The sequence below is a fragment of the Micrasema longulum genome, unplaced genomic scaffold (genome assembly GCF_059751315.1).
Source record: "Micrasema longulum isolate JH-2025_06_02 unplaced genomic scaffold, ASM5975131v1 h1tg000112l, whole genome shotgun sequence".
Taxonomy (NCBI): Eukaryota; Metazoa; Arthropoda; class Insecta; order Trichoptera; family Brachycentridae; genus Micrasema; species Micrasema longulum.
In genome coordinates this window covers 1,377,135-1,400,461 of record NW_028277318.1, presented here as the reverse complement: position 1 = coordinate 1,400,461, position 23,327 = coordinate 1,377,135, and the positions used below count along the sequence as shown (strand labels likewise).

The window sequence follows — 23,327 nt, the reverse complement described above, 5'->3', positions numbered from 1 at the left end:
GTCTACCACCGCATCCTCAAGACGCTCGTTATAGGAGGCTGCTGTGTCCGTTCTCGGACTTCAATTGCAACAGAGAGGAAAAACATATTAGAGAAGGCGAAATGTAAGTCTAGGCGTTTATAGGGCTCATGACCTGTCATTGGCTGGTTTAAGAGGCCACTTTACACGCTATGTAACATTCACTATTTTGCCTATGTTTGATAGAAGAGTTCAGGAAATGTGGATGTTTAAACACAGGCAGAATGGTGAATGTTATACAGTGTGTAAAGTAGCCACTTACACCAGCTAATGACAGGTCGTAAGCCATGTAAATGTGTAGACTTCCATATTCTCTGTTCAGAAAAGTATTTCGTCTCTGTTGCAACAAATTTATATGTAAATAACTCCCCAGGGAGGAAATCCAGCCAGTTTGCAAACATTTTGACGTATTCAAAACATTGTTGGGGACAAATTTAGTTAAATTTAGAACCGGTAGGATAGATAAATAAGTTTTAACATGTTTTTTTTGGGATTGGATTATAAAATATAAGAATATTAGGAAAGTCAGTGAAGGTTGAAATGAGTTTCATATGATTCTATAGTTTGGATTTGAATACTTTTTATTCCAGAATGTATCTAATACTCGCATGTTGAAATTATTTTTCCAGATAAGGAATTGTGATTTTATGCTGCGCTTACGTTGCATAGATGTGCAACGTAAGCGCAGCAAAAATCACTGATTAAAAGATTTTTCTTATTTTGTCGCTTACACCGTAGGTTGGCGACCATCATTCTGGACGCTTGAATCAAAGAAAAAATCAGTTTTTTAGGATGGATCATTTAACTTAAGGAGATAATAAAAATTCTGAAAAGAAAGAACATTATGAAATTCATAGCATAAATTATCAAGGCTTTTAATTAGTCATGAATTAGTTTGAGTTTCAACTTTATACATTGTGTAACATTGTTGATAAGGAAAGGATATGAGACTTTTATTAAAAAATGATCATCATTTAACAATAACAAAAGAGGATGAATATACCGAGGGTAAAAAATAAGGAGTAAACAAGAAAACAGGGGAGACTTTCCTAATTCTTCATCTTTCATATTTCTGTTCTATCAATTTGTCTTGTCTTCTGCAGTGTTGCACGGACCATTACCTCTAACTACGAACAGAACAATAACAAACCAATACCAAATCATATCTCGTGGTAATAAAGAAAATAAGACAAATTATGCACACTTTATTATTCAGATGGAAAAAACACAGATTTAAGAATTAACGCGTATTTAAAATAAATATTGATAGTTTTGATTTTCCAATCTAAACATCTCTTCAGCCAAACACAAACGATTTTTAGTTTTAAATTAAAAAATGCTCAACTTATAAATATTAAAAATGATAACTTTATATTTTTGAGTTAATCATCCGTGAAGATATTTATTGGATATTAAAAATGGAAAAATCATGAGAAAAAAACAAAAAATGTATAATTTCCGCCTTCAAAATAATAAAATTAATTTACATTTTTTTTTGCACCACAACAGGCCAGGAGGCCTAATTACAGTGGTGAATTACATCACAGAGCACCCAGGCTTGAGACAATCACATTTTAATTTTTGTGTTCTCACCGGGAATCGAACCCGGAACCTACCGTGCGTGAACATATCAAGCGTCTTGACCACTACACCACGGAGGCCGCCAATGGCACAATAATGGCACAACAATGTTTTGAGTATGTCCAAATGCTTGCAGATTGGCTGGATTTCCTCCCTAAGGAGTTATTCATAATAAAATTTATTGCAACAGAGAGGGAAAACATTATTATGAAGGGAATATGGAAGTCTAGGAATTTACAGGGCTTATAACCTGTCATTGACTGGTTTAAGTGGCCACTTACACACTGTGTAACATTCACCATTCTGCCTATGTTAAAACATTTACATTTCCTCAACTCTTCCATCTGTTGACTTTTGTGAAGCAAAAGAGCTGAAACCTTTATCAGGTGGGTGAGATTTATCCGGCTGAACCAATTCACCTACTAGGAAACGCCTGAAAACAATTTCATCAGGCAGTTGTTCATTGGCAGAATGGTGAATAGTATGTAAAGTAGATACTCAAATCAGCCATCACAGGTCATAGGCCCTGTAAATGCTCAGACTTCCATATTCCCTTTTCAAGAAAGTTTTCCCTCTCTATTGCAACAGATTTAAAAATAAATGGTACTTTATATAATTCAGGTTTGTATTTATGAATGGTCAATTCGGTAGATATTAATTAATTTTGAAAATATGTTATTAAATTTATCAAATAATAAAAGCTTCTCTAAAATAGAGACAACGACATTGTTGGACAGAAAAATAAGGCATTTACAGGGCTTACTTGTCAGACGTCTATAAATAGGGCTTACAGAAATCTGGGCTTTATTATACGCACCACTGAACCATTGAAAACAACCGCATCCCTCAAAATCTTATATAATGCATACGTTCGCAGCCATCTTGAGTTTGCATCTGTTGTTTGGAATCCTCGATATACAATTTATGTATCACAACTAGATAAAATATAGAATAGATTCCTTAAACTTCTGGATCGTAAATCTCTTACATATTTTGACTCGTATGAAAACTCTTCTTCCTTTCATAGTTTAACTTCCCTTACTAAACGTAGAAGCATTTCTAATCTGTCTATCCTCTTCAAAATTTTGAACACTTTTATCGACAGTCCATATCTCTTGGAGCGTATTTCAATCAGTTGTCCCGTAAAGTCAACACGATAAGTTCATTTTTTAAATAATTTATTGCCCAAACAAAATTATGTTCAAAACTTGTTTATTTATCGTAGCTGCTGCAAATTTAATTTATATTTTTATAGATATTTTTAATACAAAATTTTGTGACTTCAAAAAAAAACTTTTTGAAACACTGTGAAATAAAAATTTGTCAGTGTGTAATATGTTTATGTTCCTTTAATTATGTTTATTGTATTACAATATCAAAATTTTGAATTGGTCAACTATATTATGAAAATCCCCCTCTTCCACTCCTCTGCTCTATTTCCTCATCTTTTTCAGACCTTTTTTTTTTCTCATGTCTTATATAATATTTTTTTTTTCTCTTTACTGTGTAACATGTTCTCTCATTATATTTGTGAAAAACTTTAACTGGATGTATGTACTATTTTTTATATAACAACTGTTGTTTTTCCTTAATAAATAAAAATAAAAAGTAAAAATTAAAATAAAATGTCTAATTTAAATGGTCACATTAAACACTGTATTTGGTTTCATGGATTTTTTCATCTATATATTATATATATAAATAGATAAAATATTCCATTATTAATAATGTATTGAGCCTTTTGTATTACATCGGTCCGTCAGACATAACATAAGTTGCATAAAAGCGTAATGGATGAGCGATGATCTAGCAGATGTTTCTGGCGGCCAAGCGAAAAATCAAACCATATCCATTAAAATAATTAATTTCCACACCGTCTTACTTTAGATGTTTCTTAATGGCGTTTTTTGCATGCGCGTGCATAAATCTGAAAAAAATACTGTTTATAAAATTTCAACAACCACTTCTCATACTATAGTATTATTTTTTGAAAACACGTAGCAACATTACAACAGATGACGCTATTTATTAAATGCAACACTTTTTCGTCCACGTAAAAAGTTATCTTATTGTGATGGTTTATAAGTATTAAAATAAGAAATGTACGTAACAAAAAAATATATTCCAACCATTCTAATTTACCCAAAAATTATTATGATACCTGAAAGGCCATAATAACGAACACTAAAATGTTACTATGCAAAAATAAATATTCTCTCATTGCGTGCATACTTGAAACAACCAGCAATAATATAATGGAGATATACGTAGTATTTTTTGTGTTTATAAGTTCCTAATTTAACTTATTTTTCATAATAAGGACTTAATTTCTAAAGGCAACAATAATGTTTAAAATTCATCTAAATCAGTTAAGTACTCTAAACCAGTGGCGAATAGTGATTTTACTTACAGGTAAGCTATAAAAAAATATAAAATTTTTTCTGTGGTTCTATTTGATACAACAACCCTCATCCATGAAATTGACTCAAACGATGTAACTTCGTGATGTATTATATTATCCGTTATTTTAATATATAATTCATTGAAAAATAAATAATAAATACCACTATGAATCAGTCAATATTAGGTATTCGATTGAAATGTCAACTGGTCGCATTGTTCTAGTAATTAATAGTGCTAAAAACGGCCGCGTGGAGCGCTATATGTTCTGCAAAATGACGCATGAAAGTAATTATGGTCTTATGTCAAAAGTACTATCTCAAAGAAAAATAGTCCTCAAGAAATAATGTTTGATATACTGTTTTCCAAATCAAGAATCTTCAAATAATTTGTGTAATCTGCAAGTTTAATCTAAGAGAAAAAACCCGCACTGGGGTTAATACATTCAAAATATAGTATACTTATTTGTATGAAAAATAAGCTTAAATAATCGGCTAGTTTCTTGGCTAACCGCAGGCGCTGGGCGCGTTTTATTAATATTAATATTTATATTAGGGTAAAGATACAAACGGTGGAAATGATTTAAAATAAAAATTAATTATTTATTCGTTTTTCTGTAAATAAAATAACAGTAAAACATTATAATGGTTAGTCAAATATAATGGTAAGCTGCGCATAATCGCTTCTATACACGGTTCGCCCCTGCTCTACACATATTTATAAAATAAGCCGATACGACGATTGTTTAGCGGAAACGTGATCTGACTTTTCTTCATCTTTTTTTTTCTGGCGGCCTCCGTGGTGTAGTGGTCAAGACGCTAGACTCACGCACGGAAGGTTCCGGGTTCGATTCCCGGTGAGAACACAAAAATTAAAAATGTGATTTTTCTCAAGCCTGGGTGCTCTGTGATGTAATTCACAACTGTAATTAGGCCTCCTGGCCTGTTGTGGTGCAAAAAAAAAATGTAAAAAAATACAAACGTATTCCCGTTTTTTCTCCCTGGATAATGGCACTAGAGTAGTGACGCACTATAGCTGTTTATTTACCTTTGGCAAGTGCCCGTCGTTTTTCCTTTTTGATAAAATGTTTCTCATGGAAGCTAGAACCATCCAAAACACATAAAAGCGCCCAGCTTTATCTGCCGTATTCGGACGTACGGAATACAAATACGATAAATAATTTTGGAAAACGGAAAAGGCACCTACACAAAAAAATTAATTCTGAAACTTTTTGTAAAAAAAAAAGGCAAAATCGGTTCACTTTTGGGGTGCGAAAAACGGGACAGTGAAATTTCGATTTTAGTCAGGCATAATCAGTCTAATGTGCAGTTGTCTTTTCTGCACAATATTGGGGAGGCGTCTGCGATAGAGCAATAGAAAACTATGTTCAAGTACCTAAATATTACATTTCGCTGCAACCGCATTACCTCTCAATACTATTTTTTAAAAACACACGTTTGATCTCCGCGTATAAAAATAGAAGGACGGCCTTCACATTTCACCAGACTGACCTATTTTTTTCCCAAAAACACGTTTATATTATAGATTATTTTCAATATTGATTGCTCGCTTAGTTTACACAGACTCATCGTCTGAAGATTGTTTACGTTGCATGATTTATGTATGCGTCTGTACATAGTGATGCCATCTTGTACAACAAATGCAACTACATATTTGCTTTGGTTCAAATAAGACAGCAAAAATGCACGTCTGCACCTGGTAGGAAAAATGAAAACGTTTTTGGAAACGCATTGCGCTGAAGTTTCTATGAATTTGTATTAAAATACATATTTCCTTTCTTATTAAAAAAATACGTTTCTGAATCATAAATATTAAATTAACAAATTACAACAGGGATGGAGAATACTTTAGAAAAGGGAATATGGAAGTCTAGGCATCTACAGGGCTTATGACCTGTCATTGGCTGGTTTAAGTGGCCACCTTACACACTGTGTAACATTGACCATTTTGCCTATGTTTGAACATTTATATTTTTTAATTTCTTCCATTTTTTGATTTTAGTGAAGTTAAATATTAATCTTAATGACTCCCGAGGTGGTTAAATCCAGTTTTATGTCTACAAACATTTGGAAAAACTCAAATATTGTAATATTATATTGAATAAAAATTAGATTTGTAGAAAAATGCTTGAGTGATTAAAAAAATGGCAGGAATGTATATAATTTAGGTAAAATATGGTATTAAAATTACAATTTATTTTCCTCAAATTATAATTAGGTACCTTCGATTTTTTTTCGTTTTAATTTGTCGAAAAATTAATAAGGTTAAAATAATCACTTTTTAAAATCAATATTCATTTTTTTTCTCTAATTATAATGTGAATTTTAGCTAAGACCATAAGCATTGTGAAGAACTTCTTACTAAAAGATAAATTTTTTCTACTGACATTTCTTGGTGGAACTGCATTTTAATTATAATAATATTATAATTTGTTACTACTTTTCTAAATCCTAATTTAATATAAGGACATCATTAATCTTATGTTTCCGGTTGGTTTCAAAGGCATCATCTTCATGATTGCACTAAATCTGATATAACAAGTTGTTAAACCGTTTGCTGAAGGGGATCAAATCTATAAAGAGAAGGGGATGTTTTTCTATCCACCCTTGAGGCTGTAGTCCGATAAAAAGTAAGAAAATCATACGATTTAACCATTTTGAAAAAAACGTACCGTTAAAAAAATAAAGTTTTATAAATTAACATTAGATATCTACAATTATTTTTTAAGGTACGACTGATAAAAAATATTTACTTAAGTTTTATATAATTACATTTCTACAGGCAGATTACGCCTTTTGAAGCCTATGCAGAACTTACATTGGTACTAATATAAAAACAAAATATTGAATTAAAATTTGAAAAATATTTTTTTATTAATGTCATTAAATATTTGTAAAAAACCACTTATCGACTTTTCTATGACAGATAATTACCGGTTTCAAGACGTACCCGTAGAGACGTAAGATTCGAACACTTCAAAGAGTCGTCAGGACTTCAATCAAACTAATACGCAAAACTCACCTTCATCATAGATTTTGTACAAAAGTATACAACCAACACGACATGCATTTCAAATATTCAATTACATTTAGTAAAATGTTTGACCACAAAGTTAATGCTTTAATTATTAATATAAATATTTTTTTGAAAAAAGAGTTGTGGAAAAAAACAAGCAAGTTTTGATTTTTTTTTTAATTACATGCACTACACAAATTTTGTGCATTTTTAAAAATTAAATTCTGAGTTAACTATGTCTTCAATTAATTAAAAATAATTGTTTTAAAAAAAAATTACCAATAAATATGAGTCCTTATGACGTCACGTCATTTACTTGTAAGGATATGCAGAAAGAAAAGGACGCCAGTCTTTACACAAAAATAATATTTATATGCGAATAAGCAACTTTATACAAACAATCCCATTATAATTGTTTTTATAAAAGCAGTTGGTTGAAAAACAAGTAAGAAAAGGTGTTTTTAATGAAAGGTTAAAGTCTTCGACTTCACAAAAATCAGCCAGTGAAATAATTAAAGGCATGTAAATGCTAAAACACATTAAAGAGTGTAAAAATATCTCCTAATTGAAATATACCTTTCAAAAATGTTTGTCCATTTCTGTTGAGATATCGATCTATTTCGCTAAAATTATCATTGTTGAATTAACGTAGGTATGCTGATGAAATCAAATTACATTGATATGAAATATTCAATTTACGTGTTTTGTTTTGGCATAATACCTTTGCAAAATAAACCACCCTGATTCAGGAGGGGAAGTTCAGAGGGTACGAACCGCTCAAAGGGGTGGTTTAGGGGTAGCCTTCTTCTCCGGCAAATTGTTTTATGATTCCTTTTTTCTGCGTGTTATTTAAGACTGATTTTAGAGGGAGTGCTAAATGCACCGTTAAACGGAGAATGGGGGTTGAAAACGCATAAAGAAAAACAAAGCCAACTAAAAGACTAATTAAAAACTAAAAGTTTGATATCTTTGATTTATCTAGGATCAATATCATCCCCCCTTTCACACCCAGTGGTGCATAGGGCATTGCGTTGTTAAACGAAATGCATCGTGTTTTGATTATCTGTTACATGAAGGCCAGGTGATTAGTCTTACCCCTCATTGCATAGGAACGATGAGTTCCAACAGCTTAGATAGAAGGAATGCGTATTTGACCACACATGTTTATCGATTGTTGCGCAGTATGGTCGATAATCCTGAGATTATTACGAACATTAGTTTGTATATTCCTGATGATTACCTAATACAGCTTCAGCATATATGGTTTCATATTCCAATTTACAGGACTAATCTGTCGATGGTTATGCCTGTTGGAAGGGCTACCGCTATGCTGAATAACATCGTTCTGGATGTTGATCTGTTCCATATTTCCGAAGGGGTTTTCTGGAAAAGGATTCTCCCACTTCTTTGACAAGAGTCTCTGTTACGTATTATTATTTTTTTTTTTATATTATGAACGTCTTAAATTTAAGTTTATAATGTACATATTATTTATGAAATAAAATCGATATTAATGAATTTTGCTGTTTAGGTTGTTAATCGTCAAAATCAATACTTCACTTATAATCTAATCCAGAGAATGTAAATATGATAGACATAGGTAATTGGAATGCTTCATCTAAGGTTCGATCGGTGTCCGGCGGATAAAGAAAACAGCTCTGTGTGTGAAAAAGAACTAGAATTTTGAACGTGTGTTTTTGAGTAGATTCCTTCTCTTGTGTAAAAAATGCATTAAATTAGATTTTATTGCAGTAATTTATATTTATTTTATTGATTTGACGCTTTAAATACTCGTACATATACAATTTATTTAAGGACGGGCATATTTCCTTAAGGCAATTTCTTCCTACCTACCCAAACCGTTCAGTTTAAGAAAATTACAAGTACATGGACATATTCGAGGTATTTTTTATGATAAAATTTTATTTGTATCATACCGTAAAATTTGTATTTTTGAAATTTTATTTTAAGTTAAATTAAAATGATAATTTATTTTGATTCGTTGAATAATCATTTGAAGCATCTTGTATTTCCTATGTGGCTGAATACGGCAGTAAAATTGGAGGGAATGTTTTCTGGCTGCAAATATTGGCGCGGTAAAAGTTGGCGGGCAAAACCTTCGGAGCATGAAAATTGAGGAGTTTAATCAACGCTAGACGACTCTGGAGCAGGGTCGGGTTCACTGTTACCAGTTTACATTTTAAAAAGTACCTAATATTTTTATTATAAAGATAAAATTTATTTTAATAATACCAGATCGCACTAAATTCGCGTATTATGTGGTGCTTATTTTTTTAAAAACAAATTGTACATTAGGTTTTTTCATATGTTTTGTCGGTTTTTTTACAAATTTAAAATAAGCAGCAAAAAAAAAATAAATAAAGGTTTGGCGGCCTCCGTGATGTAGTGATCAAGACGCTTGACTCATAGACGGAAAGTTCCGGGTTCGATTCCCGGTGAGAATTCAAAAATTTTAATGGGATTTTCCTCAAACCTTGGTATTCTGTAATGTAATTCACTACTGTAATTGGGCCTCCTGGCCTGTTGTGGCGCAAAAAAACGTAATACGTCATTCGAAAGAAGGTTTTCTGCTTTACAAGATATTGTATTGACTTTTACGTTACACGTGGTATTTTATTTGATTACAAACCTTCAAAGAGAAGAATATTCCGGTGCAACGATAGTGATGGAGGGGGGTTATGGCGTGTCACAACACAATGTTTCTAGAAATGTCTCCTTATTGCATTGAATCACTTTACTATTCGTAGCTAGGCAAGAATGTTGGAAGTAAATGCAAGTAAACACGACAAAAACGCCGTCAACACACCAAACCACTCTACAGCAGAACATAAAAATGTAATCCTATCTTTAGTTTACCGATAGCATAGGTTTGTGTTTTGTGTAAGTGCTCTCGTAAGTGAGGTTTTTTAGTTGTGCCGCTGTTTTGGTTCACTGACAGGCACCAACATATGTGAGAAAATAAATATACTGTAATATCAATATGTTTCGTTTCTTTATACGTTTATAAATTTTAGTGGAATTAATCAATAAAATCTATACATTCATAGTAATGTTGTTTAATTAATATATTTATTTAAAAAGATCAACTTTAAAAACATCCGATTCAGCCCTGTCCGCTTATATAGGTTTTGCAGGTTGCACAACTCCATTCATATAATTAATAATATAGGTAATAGGTACCTACACATTTACACATAGCCTTTCATACCAACATCAACGACATGGTTAATGAGTTATGCATGTGTGCATAACACGTGTTTTCATGTACTCATTTCGCAGAAATGATTTTCACATCAACGTGCATTTCGACGTCAAAACTCAATACAATATTTTGATACATTCTTTTCTGGACCACAAAAGCAAGCATTTAACGTTCCTTGCATGCACTCAGAACAGTAAACATTAAATTGCATTAAAATATGAAAACGATCAAACAAATCATTACTGTATTTTCCTCAGGGGAAGGCAGAGAGGATCAAAAGCCAAATCTATTTATTTAAAACATTACATTTAAAAACACACTTAAAAACATTTTAATCTTAAATGACTTAAATCCCACCAAGCCACTTTTTGTGTCTTGTTGGAGGAGGTTTATATTAGTAAACATTTTATTATGCCTTTCCTGCACCTAATGGTGCATAGGGCACTGGTAAGGTGATCAATCCTACGCTTCAGGTACCAGTCCAGGGACTGTGAAATAATCTGGTGGGAAAACACCGTTTCAAATTAATATTTTATATCAACCGTGTCGGGAATCGAACCCGAGACCTCTTGCATGGCAGGCAAACGCGCTGATTATTACATCACATGACGTAAGACCCACGGTCTTTAAAATGGTTTCGGGTATACCTCGAAAAAAAACATTTTTTTTCTGATTCGTGATTTCGGGATTGATATAACTCTATTTTCGTGACGTCGCTATGACGTTTAGTGCCTATACTCTATTCACCACTAGACGCACTCGCATCGACACAGATAGTACATTATTGGGGTGTGGAGTATCAGGGACCCAGCGAGGGGTCAGGTCAGGGATAGCGATAGACTCGTGACATCATAATAACGAGCATAATCCATTATGTCATCACACTGCTCCTGTGGTGTGAATGATCTATATCTCGATACTAACCATAGGCCCTTCAATAACATTGTATATTTTTTCAAATCTATTAAAACATGTTTTTTGGAAAATGAAAATATTTTTTTGTAAGAAAATATTGAAGTCTAAGCATCAGTATTACATATGGCTTTTCAGTGCCATTCACAATTTTACAATAATTTTTGTTGTGTTTGAACTTTTATATTTATTCAATTTGTTTGTGTAAAAACAAAATTGATTGCTGTACGACAGGCGCCGTGGCGTAGTTGGTTAGACGGCTAACCATGAAACCGTCGCGGGTTTGAATCCCGCCAGTTGCAAGAGAAAAATCCATGAAAGATTTTTTTCTAAATTAGTCTGGGTGTTGTGCGGAATTTTTACAACTTTTTTATCCTCTCTCTAATAGTAGAGGCTGAGCGGAATGTTACTCAGTGTGTAAAGTGTCCACTTAAACCAGCCAATGACAAATTATTAGCCCTCTGTATGTCTAGACTTCCAGATTTCCTCTCCTCAAATGTTATCTTTCTCTGTTTTAATATATTACTCAATGGATTTATAATTGTTGTCAATCTGATAATAACGCTATGGAAATTTGTATAAAAACCTATTTTTAAAATAAAACAAATAATTTAATTTTCCTGCCGTTCAATTGAAAATATATTTTTTACAGTTTGAGAACGCGCGTATTGAAATATAATAATGCATCCTTTTTTATGTCAGTTTTTCATTCTACCCTGCGAGGGGTGGAAAAAAGCAAGAAAAAGCTTTTAATTTTCCTCTGTCCTTTCATCTAAGGTTTCTGAACCCGACAGACATCTGAAAAATCTTTATTGGGGTGTCTGGCTGCCAACTTAGATAGAATGTAAATTATGACCACTTTTAGACTCATTTTTTGATGTGGCTATGTATAATAAACTCCAATTAATTCGAAGTTGTAAACTTACATTGGTGAAGAAGGTTTCTTTGTTAAAACTCCCGATTAGTCAAATTGAATTTATGTATTGACCCTTTGCTCCCTGACGGTACAATTTTGTCCTGGTACAAAATAACTCATATATCAGAATGTATTTGATGTAACTAATCACTTCCGTTACATATTAAAACGTTTTTGAGAAATTTTGGTCAATTTGAAAAAAAATAAAAAAGACTCCTGGGGATCAGTTTTACGTAAAGCTGTCGCCCGTAAGTAAGGTAGCAAGTGAGTTTTTTTTAAAAAGATATTTTAGTTTTTTGATTACATTTTTGGTTTTTCACCTATTTTTGTAAATTCATCGTATTAAAAAATAACAACTTATTTAAATTGCAATTTCTTGACGGAACAAATTTGTGCCACTATTTGTTTATTGTATGTAAAGTTAAAAAAAAAAATACGATTGTTTTAATGCCATGAATAACATAATTCAAAAATAAAAAAATCTAAAACTCTTTAAGCAATTATTTGTTAGTGTTATGACCTTAGAGTATATATATCTTATACTCTAAGGTTATGACAGTAGGCTAGAAGTTCATTACTCTCAGAAACTAGTCTAAAATAAATTTTGCTAGTCATCTGGGTAGGCTGACGATTGTAAGTATTTTATTGTTACAAACACAATATCTACACCTCTCACACGAAGGAATACTAAGCAAAGTATTTGGGTTGTGGTCCTGTGGTAATTGTAATGTCGTAGACGGAGCCGATGGTTCTATGTTTAAACTCGTCACTACCCTAGTTTTTTACTCATTTTAAAACGAAGTTATTTACAACTAGTAAAAAAAATCATAATTTTTTTTAAATGAAAATGCGTTTTCTGTGACAATATACCGCAGTTTGCACAATTTTATTCAGCAATATTTGGAACATATTTAAATCTTTGTAGATGATCGCGCTACTCGTCAGATAGCTGATGGACACTCGAATTTTGCGTGGTTTGCCGGTTCGCGGGATTTGGCGTTGCTATGCGTTCTCTATATTTACTTTACCACCGAACCCCATTACAAAGAAATGCAATAACCTACCTTGTACAAGGAATCTTCCAACCTTCATGTTCGAACTTCTCTTGCGGCAGGCTCTATCAGATCCTGTGGTTAGATCGGCATTTGTCGGTTTCTTGTTTTAAAATTTATGCGATAACAAGACACGGTGGATTGGAGTGACTTATTGATGGCTTAAATAAATCACATGGCCATTCATTGACAGTTCAGTTGTTATTGGGCAAAAGATAAAAACATTGAACCCACAGTAAGATAATTACAACATTTTCACTAGGGCTCAGTAGGTAGCAATAAATTTAACACAGCTACCTACATAGTGTGCAAAACACAATAAACATAGTACATGTGGCGCGACTAGTAGACAAGTAAGTGCAGACGTATGAGAAGAAAATTACGTATTTATCGGGCCCATTAATGCTATTAGCGGAAGTGATCACATTACGACGGAATTTTTAAAGAAATATAGATGTTTGAACATTGTCTGAAAGTACAGTGCGTGAAGTAATAACTAAAACAAACTGACAGTTTGTAAGTCCTGCAATTTTCAAATTGTCCAAGAAGTTTTAGTAACCCAAAACGAGAACTGTATTATGTTACGGCTTTATATTACATATATCAAATAAATAGCCATCAAAATACTAATTATTATTACAAAATGTTATAATTATAATATTAAATGAGTAAAGGATAATGAAATAACTAACTGTATTACAAAATAAAGCCTTTGGATTCATTTTGAAAAAAAACAGATATACGAGGGTAAAGTCGATGGTAAATGAAATGAAATTATTAACATATAAACAAAGAATATTTTACAATACAATGATATTTGTTCATAAAATTATAAACTCTAATAAAAAAACAGAATTTTGGAAAAAAATTGATCGGAACCAGCATGAACACAATCACAATACTAGAGAAAAGAACAAAATTAGACTTCCATTTAGGAAAAAGGCAAAGTCACAAAATTCAATTTTATTTAAAGCAATTAAAAAGTATTACGAAATGGAAAAAAATATTTATGAAGAAAAAAACATATCAAAATTTAAAATAATGGTCAAGACATATGTGATAAACAATTTATAAATTAAATATATTTGCAATGTTATTATTAGAACACACATAACAATATGTATGATATGTGTGCCCTATTTTAAGATTTAAATTTAAAAAAATAAAAAATACATACTTCATTATTCCAGTACAAAAGTGTATCAAAATCTCCTGAAATTGTAGAATACTGGGGTTGCCGTTAGTTCTAAGCCTGAATAGTTGGTAAAGGGAACGAAGGTTTTCCTGACCGGAAACTATCATAGACACGATGGCGGCGTTCCTTATGGAGGTATCACTTCCGTTACAACTTCCTTTAGAACGAGTGTTGTGGATGACTCAAATTGTCGTTTTATTTCTTGTAGTCTATTTTCAATTCAATTATAGGGTTTTCGTGCTTATAATTGCATCGTAAATTTGTGGCAAACAAGGGGTTGTGTTTACGTTTTGTTATTTAAACAAGGATTAGAATTAAGTACTTTTATCAAATCCCATGGATTCGTACCTTTAAAGGTTCGATTAATTAATGTTTTTTTAATTAAATGTTTTTTAATAAAGTTTAAAAGATAACTTAAATACTAGATATTTCGGTGTTGTGTTTATTTTGGTGTTGATTAAAAATTTTAAAACATTTTTAATCTTTGTGTCCGGGCGGATTAAGAAAACAGTTTTGGTGTGAAATAGAACTGGAATCCTGGACGAGTTTAAGGCTGATCAGTGATGATCGATGTACGCTGCCATAAGTGTACAAATGTAGTGCCCTATGCACCATCAAGATATTTTATCACGATAATGTTTATTTAAATTATTCAATAAAAAATATTATTTTAACGTGAATCTTGTAATATGTATACTTACAATTAATTTTTAAAGAAATGAAAAGAACGAAACGTTCATTTCGTCTTTTTTTTTATTTTTAAAAGCTTTAACTCATTCATTATTTCAGTGCTCTACGCACAGTTGCAAGTAGACAGGAATTAGAAAGCTTTCATAAGTGAAAGTATCAAAGATAGGATATTTGCTTTTAGAACCAATAAATTTTATTCAAATAATTAAACGGTTTAAAGTCACATGATGTACTTAAAAGTAAAAGCAATTCACATCTTCATCCAAAAATAGTTGTTTTTAAGCTGTAACCAATACTGTAAAAACGTCGTATAATTCCACTATTTTTCGAAGGAAAAACCGTGTTTGTTATCTACATTTTTACTCAACCGTGACACACGATTTCCGGCGCTGCGCTAACACTTCCGGTCGGATCTATCTTCGCATCTTATCTTCGTTTCCGTTTTCCGTTTCCTCGAATCAGAGCCTTCACATCCCTCATGACAGCTTAACGTAGCGGTTAATTCCCCTCTAAATACTGTTGAAGGCTTTCTTACAGAACTTATCGAGGAGACAATAGAAAAACTATCTGATAAACACTCATGGTAGTTTTTCGTCTTTAAGGGTTGATATTTTGTTTTGTTTAGGTTTCAACAATTTTTTTAGCGTGCTCAGGATATTTTCTTGCAAGGTAAAAGGTTACCATAATAATGTTTATTCTTAACTACAAAAAAAAAAAAAATGTAATCATTCTCTCCGATGGCGATACAACCCATATCGAGCTTTGGTCTCCTGTTACTTTCACCTTCAACTCCGTCTATCTAATATCAGCTGAAAGCTGCTCGCTTAAAGTTAACATTATAATAACAGCGATCCTAAAATCGTTCAAATGTTGCCATAATGTCTATTGAATATTCCTGCCTTCTTTTTTTCCCATTATTAGGGTCTTTTAACAAAACATTATAACATCAGCCGAAAATAAGCTACGTGCATTAATTTGCAAATTACAATAACAATAACAAAGCCAAAAAAGAGAATAAATAACAAAATGTACAGAAACATAAAAACAATGATAGTGGTAATAATAAACACTCAACTAAACTAATAAAGTTTTAAGATCAATTAAATTGAGCACTATAAAAAAAAAACCCACCAAAAACCTTATAGTGCCTATTTAACAGAAAATGTATCATTAAATTAAAATACATATAGATAGATAGAACTTCTTGTCTTAAAAATCGCTAAAAAATAGAACACAAAAATATTTTTTATGAACGATAAATTTTGTCAAATTCTAAAATAATATTTCTAAAATATTCAGTTATTTTTTTCGATTTATTTAAAAATTGGAATACCAATCTTGCGTAGGATATTCATAATTTGTTAAGCACAACCCGGGTAATATTTTACAGTACTTATTTATACATAATATTATAATTCTAAATACAGTTATGTATAATTTTAAATTTAGTTAAGTATCGTATGCGAAGGTATGCACAAGACACAGGTCAAGGAAAATTATGTAAGAACATTATTAATGATTCTAAACAATCGAATTCGTCAAAAAAATATCTAACATAAACATCTTTGAAAGGGTAAACATTTTGTTTATATGTGACAGAGAACACTTGTGTCATTCTTGTTTTGTGTTCAAATTGAGTGTTGTAAAGTATTATAACAGAATAATAACTTATCGCACGGTCTCTTTGAAATATAATAAATTTGTCACGTCGCAGTGACAACAGATCGATCACATCTCACAACGTCAACGCCCCCAATACAGTCCTGCCCTTACATTACCCTATTCATGGTCTTTGTGGATAATCATAGAAAAGTAGGGGCCTTTTCAGCCCATAACCCACAACTGTAAACTGATTTTGTTTATTTACAATATTTATAGTTTGGTTTTACTAGACTGTGATTTGGTTTCATGTTGGTACTACATACATAATGGAACCATTAACGTCTAATCGGGTTTATGGATTTTTATTTTTAATAGTTACTAACGGGTAGTATGCATCTACTGCAAGTTGCTCGTCACTGGGCAAATCAATACATAATATTTGATATAAATACATTTACTTCTTCTTACGTTGGTATGTGTTGTGAACTGCTCATTGAGAAAAACGACTACAAAAAAAAAACGACTACACCAATCTGAATTAAAATTTTGATACGCCACGTTTTACTCGATCATTTAGAATAACCGTTGCACTCAAATGGTATACGCACATAATTCATACTGTCGCAGCCATCTTCAGTTTGGTCCTGTTGTTTGGAATTCTCAATATATAATTTATATAATCACTACTAGAGCATACAAAATACATCGATTTCTGAAACTTATGGATTGTAAATCTCACATTTATTTTGACTCATACGAAGACCCTTCTTCTATTAACAATTAAACTTCCCTAACTCAACGTTAAAGCATTTCTGATCTCTTTTTCCCGAGTATAATTTTATCGATATTCCATATACCTTTATTTCAATACATTGTCCACCTAAATGAACACTTCAGCTTTAATTTATTCATAATTCATTGCCAAAAAAATCTATGTTCAAGTTAAACCAACCCTGTCTCGATTTCGATTTTTTTAAAACTAAATTTTAAAATGTGATATTTATCAGAGTATAATTAATTGAGCGATTAAGTAGGTTAATTAAAAATTTGACAATTTTTTTGTAAAAATTCCTCTTCCTCTTTTGTTTTATCTCCTTAGCACGTAATATGTTTGGTTTAATTTCTGTTGTTTTTCCTGATAAAAATAAAATACTATAGGTATGGATTCTCGCAATTAGGTAATTTATTATTTTACTAACCGAAGCTATTAATCTAAATCTACCTTTTCTAGTCTCGGCTAAAGTAAGGACTTGAGGTTTAGTGCCTAACTTCGACGGTATGAAGCGTGGCGTCACAACTGCGGCGGCTCCCCGTACCTACCGAAGTGACACTCACAGCTACCTCCCTTATCCGCGCGGGCTTTACTTGAACGAAGCTTTGTCGAAATTTCGGGAGTTATCAATGCTCACAGCGGGACACCGCTCAATGGAGGTGTCAAGCGATACACGTTTGGTAAACTGTGCCTACACTAATACAGAGTTTCCTAAATATCATAAAGCATAAATTATTTCGTATGAATATACGCAAATACTAAATATTCGTCAAATAACTTGTAATATTGTAAGTCAAATTATTTTTGTACATATTGAGAATGATGTAAGTTGAAGTTGTAACTAGTTGATAAGTATTTTTTACAACTATCTATTTAATATTATGTAATGTATTTATTTAAATACATCACATAAAATTATATTATTCTTCATTAACCCTTATTGCGTTGTGTATCTGATTTGATACATACCACAAAAATAACCATAACATTACCTTTAACAAATAATACAAATGATTTTGCGATGTTACGAATTAGATACACAGCTGAGATAGTACAAAAGAAGCGTAAAGGTCCGATGGCTCAGGTTCCTCCATCTGAAGTTTACAAAGATGAAACGACAAGGCAATGCGGTAAATAGTCTAAATTCAAACTTCAATTTGCTTTACAATATTATGAATAACAAAATATAATAATTAATTTCTCGCCTTCCATCAATAAATGTGTTTAAGATAAACACATTTTTTTATCAATATGTTTCTATTTTGGGTGATTCCGTGTCCGTGGCTACCATTGCAGGAGCCATTTTCAGGGTAAAATGTGTGTTTTGTTTTGTTTCACACATTGAAAACAGTGACCGTGAAAACCTTCGCTCCTATTTTACATTTTTTATGTCTAATATTTCCACAAGTGTCACCATTGCACACTGTAGCAAATTCCAAACATATGTACTTCTTTTTTCTAATATTTTTTATATATTTAATTTTTACTTACGCTTTTACTCAATACTGCAGTGCAAAACCACCTTTAAAATCAATATTTCAAGTCTACCCTGCCATGAATCGCAACCGGGAAATAGGTAACTGAATCCGCCGACCACTACACTACGAGGGGGACTCATCTCCACTCGATTTCCTCATTCCTGTTTTCGTAACTTAGAGCTGCTATAGAGTCTGGTTCTGCATCTATTTCACACACCGAAATTATTCTTCATACGCCCGGACAAAGAGAAAACTAACAACGCATCCCATCCGTAACTTTTAAACCGCATTTATTTATCTCTGACTAAAAATAGGCCAATAATTGAATCGTCAACAAAAAAATAATAAAATACGAAACAACAAAAAAAAACATACAAAACATTTTACAGTTTTAAAATACGTTTTTCGGTTTGTCTTACTCGTATGTCTCGTATTAGTATAAATACAGTGGTGCCTCACACAACGAACTTAATTCGTTCCAGGAGCAAGTTCGTTATGCGAAAAGTTCGTTATGTGAAACGCGTTTTCCCATAACAATACATGTTAAAAAAAATAATTCGTTCTGTAGCATAAAATATGGTAAGATGACATAAAAAAAAGATAAATTTTTTGTTATTATTTTTATTTAGATACATCTAAAAACATAATGAAAAAAACACACATTTTTTAATTTTAAGAAATAATCGAATCTTGCACATCTTCATCCATTTTCCGCTTTTTGGCCGATGGTGCAGTGAAAAACCTGTCCAAAGTCGTTTGTTTCTCTCTTTTCTTCAACATCTGCCGGAAATAACGGACAAGAGTATCGGAGTACAGGTCGTTGATCCTGTTTGCTTCAGCGGAATCCGGATAGTGGGCATTGGTAAACTCCTGAACTGCTTTCCATTTGACCAGGATGTTCTTGATGTCAGCAGTTGGAATTGGTTGATTGTTTGATTGTTGCTCCTCGTTATCAGATGACGCTTCCCTTTGAGCATTGTCCTGTTGTTGGGCCAGAAGTGTTTGGAGCTCTTCAGTTGCCAGCTCTTCTTTGTGTTCCTCAATAAGCTCCTCTACATCCTCTTCAACGATTGCTGCGACACGTGCGTAAGTTAAGCGTACTGCTCAGTGACTAACGACTGCCTGCGCGGAAGGATGCAATAAATCGGCAGTGATCGTGTGAAGTGGGCGACTTCGTTGTGTGAAGCGAAGTTCGTTGTGTGAAGCGAAGTTCGTTGTATGAATCGTGAAATGAACGAAAAGGAAGTTCGTTGTGTGCAGCGTTCGCTGTGCGAGGCGTTCGTTATGCGAGGCACCACTGTATATCTAATGTCAGTCAGCGTAAAATTACGGTCAGAATTTCTTAGGCAGACCAATGGTCGCCGCACTGGTGTATCAAAGATCCTGGGTAGCGAGGGATATTGGATTTCTCGCTTGGAAGAAATCAGTGAAGCCTCAAATTCTTTTAGTATTTCGTAGATTTAACAGGTGGCGTGGGTCTGCGAAAATCCTTTATGATTTTACGTGTAATCGCCACTGGAGGCACGGCGAAAAAAGGTTAATTGTTGAATTTATACATTTCTATTTAAGTACAAAGTTGTTGCCTATTTGTCCACATAATTTTAAAATCGTTATAAATATTGATTTGTTTTTTTTTTTATTATTAAAATAAAATAAAATTTCGCATAAAGAATAATAAATTACAACAGAGATGGACATTTTAGAGATGGAAATATGAAAGTCTAGCCATTAACAGGCCTTTATATTTCAAAAAGGGATTATTTAAATAAAAAGTAATAATTTGATAATTAATTTGCCCACATCCACCGTTGAATTTTAATAAATTGACACTTAATACATTTCCTAGCTCCATTTTAGATGAAAAGAAATATTGCTTTTCCCTCAACGATTAGTTAAAATAGAGATAGCGAATCACGATATACATGAAAATGTTTATGAGAGAAAGATATGAAAGGAAAGCCTTCGAATTGAAATGTCATGTAGAATGTCACGCGTTTGTAATATTCATATTTAATTATACGTCTTCATCATTTCAAATAATGGTAAAAACTAAAGGGATTTTTGTATGCAAATAAAAAAAATCACAAATTTGTTTGTGCAAATCGTAGACCATCAAAAAGATTAATGCCAAATATGCGGAATTCAGTATAACTCGTAAGCTAATCATAAAAAAGAGGACCAATTTTGACCAAAAAAATATTGTCAGGAATATAAAGTTTTAAACACCCATCTACGGTAAAAACTAAAATTTCTTAAGTTAATAATGCTTGACAAATGATTATAAGGCGAGTTGAAGTTTAAGTTGATGAAAAGTATTTTTTCATCAAACAAACAAAATGAGTTGCATAGTCCAAAGTTCTGTTTTATTTTTCTTTTTGTTTTATAAAACAAAAACAAAACAAACCCAATATAAAAATGGATTAACTTAGGTACGCTTTTAATCCTTACTTTTTATCCTGCAACTGCCAAAGCTTTTGAAAGTCATGTAATTTATTTATTTTTGTCTGTAAATTCAGAATAAATCGTTCGAAAATTCAGAATTTATATTGTTGTTTATTATCTTAGAGACCATTGCAGGAGACTGCTACGAGACATTGCATAACTATATATTTATATATTATTAATCGCGTTTGTCTAGATGTAAAGTAAAATTTACGTTTATGTAATACATAAATTGTTAATTTTGTATCCTTGAAAATATATAACCTTTGTATTTAAACAAATATGTGTGTTTATGTAAAGTTGTGAGTTAGTTACCAAAAATACGGATTTCCATATTAGCTTTTTACAAAGTGGTTTCGCCTTGTTAAAATCTGTTTTGCAGTTGGCTGATTATTTTAGGGCCCACGAAAATATCAAATGTTAGGCTGGAGGATGTCCTCTATTATATTAACGTAATTCAATGTGCATTCGGATATATTCCCAAGAAAGGGACAAGTCCCATTGTGTGGGTGCGAAATATTTCCGGTACGAACGGTTCGCTCCACCCCAGCATTTTAATTCTCGTGTTCTGAACGCCCGTTTAGCGGCTAACCTCCAGTTGGATGCTGCAATTTCCTAGACGTTATCTGCGGTTCGAGTTTGATTGTCACTTAACAATGAGACACTGACCTGGTACCTTTGAAAGACATTCGGATGGTTCGAGTCTTCTCGGGTTTCGCCAGAAAAAAAATATGAATGGACTGTATTAAGATAGCAGGAAATTGAATTCTTTTGTACTTTTTTTGGACATTGCACTTGTGTAAGTTCATTCAAACACTTGAACAACATTATTAGGTCTGATTATATTTTATAATAACAACATCCAGAAAAGCATAAATTATGTACGTATTTTTTCTTATTTTTGGCTAAGTAAATTATTATCATAAGGAAGATATAATAATTAAAAACAATTATGTGGGTCTTAAACGTAACAAAAAAATGACGCTCAAATAAAGAATATCTTGATAATTATTACCTATATTACCCTAATTTATTTAAGCCGAAAATATATCTTACGAGCGATTAACAATTTATTTGAATTATAAACTTTTATTTTTGGTCAAAAAAATTTAGACGCAATAAAATTTCATGTTAGGTATCGATATCGATTACGTCTTAGACTGATAATATTTTGAATTATTTAAACTAACTACAAATAATTTTGGTATCAATTACAAAATATTTTTCATAACAATTTTTAAACATTGAATATTAGCGCCATCTGTTATTTTAGCCAAAAGTATCCAAGGTATCCGGTATTCAAACCATATTTACTCGCATTACTTATGTACTTCAAGCTCAGTTCTATAGTTACCTTAATCTTGCACAGGTGGCACTAGTAACACTATATTTTTTAAATCATTTTTATACTTATCGTTTCGATTGTTTATTTTACTTAACTTGATTCTTTTATTCGACGACAATGTAATAATACAACAAACAATTTGAATGTATTTTTGGATAAACAGCCGTTTTTGTTAAAGTACATTTACACAGAGATTTCATGCATCGGTGGTTCAGTGGTAGAATGCTCGCCTGCCACGCGGGCGGCCCGGGTTCGATTCCCGGCCGATGCAATCTATTTTTGGCTTTACATGTATATTTTTAGTCTGATCAATTTTAAATGTAAATAAAAACATAGTTATCAATTATATTTTATTTACGCTTTGTTTATTATATTTTTTCAACTTCTTACCACACACGGTGGTTCTTATGGCACTGTATTATTACCTTCACCAACCGTACGTATCTTTATTCATTTATCTTATTTTTAAGCTTTATTTAGAAAACATACTTCATAATTTCATATTACATTCCCACGGAGTCCACAAAAAATCGTTTAGTGTTCACATTATAAGCGTTTAAAATTTATATTTGTTTCTAATTAAATTATAATATCATGTTTTAACCGGGTTGTGGCCCCGTGGTAGAATTGTGGACTCATGGGCCAAATGTCCAATGTTCAAATCC

General features: G+C 32.1%; 1 protein-coding gene and 1 non-coding gene across 2 annotated transcripts in view; both read left to right on the top strand.

Moving 5' to 3' along the window:
• ham (hamlet) overlaps positions 1–23,327 on the top strand; it is a 125,924-nt gene that overhangs the window by 35,658 nt on the left and 66,939 nt on the right. The window lies entirely within an intron of this gene.
• TRNAG-GCC (transfer RNA glycine (anticodon GCC)) lies at positions 22,863–22,933 on the top strand. The gene has a single exon. It is a non-coding gene; the product is annotated as a tRNA-Gly (tRNA).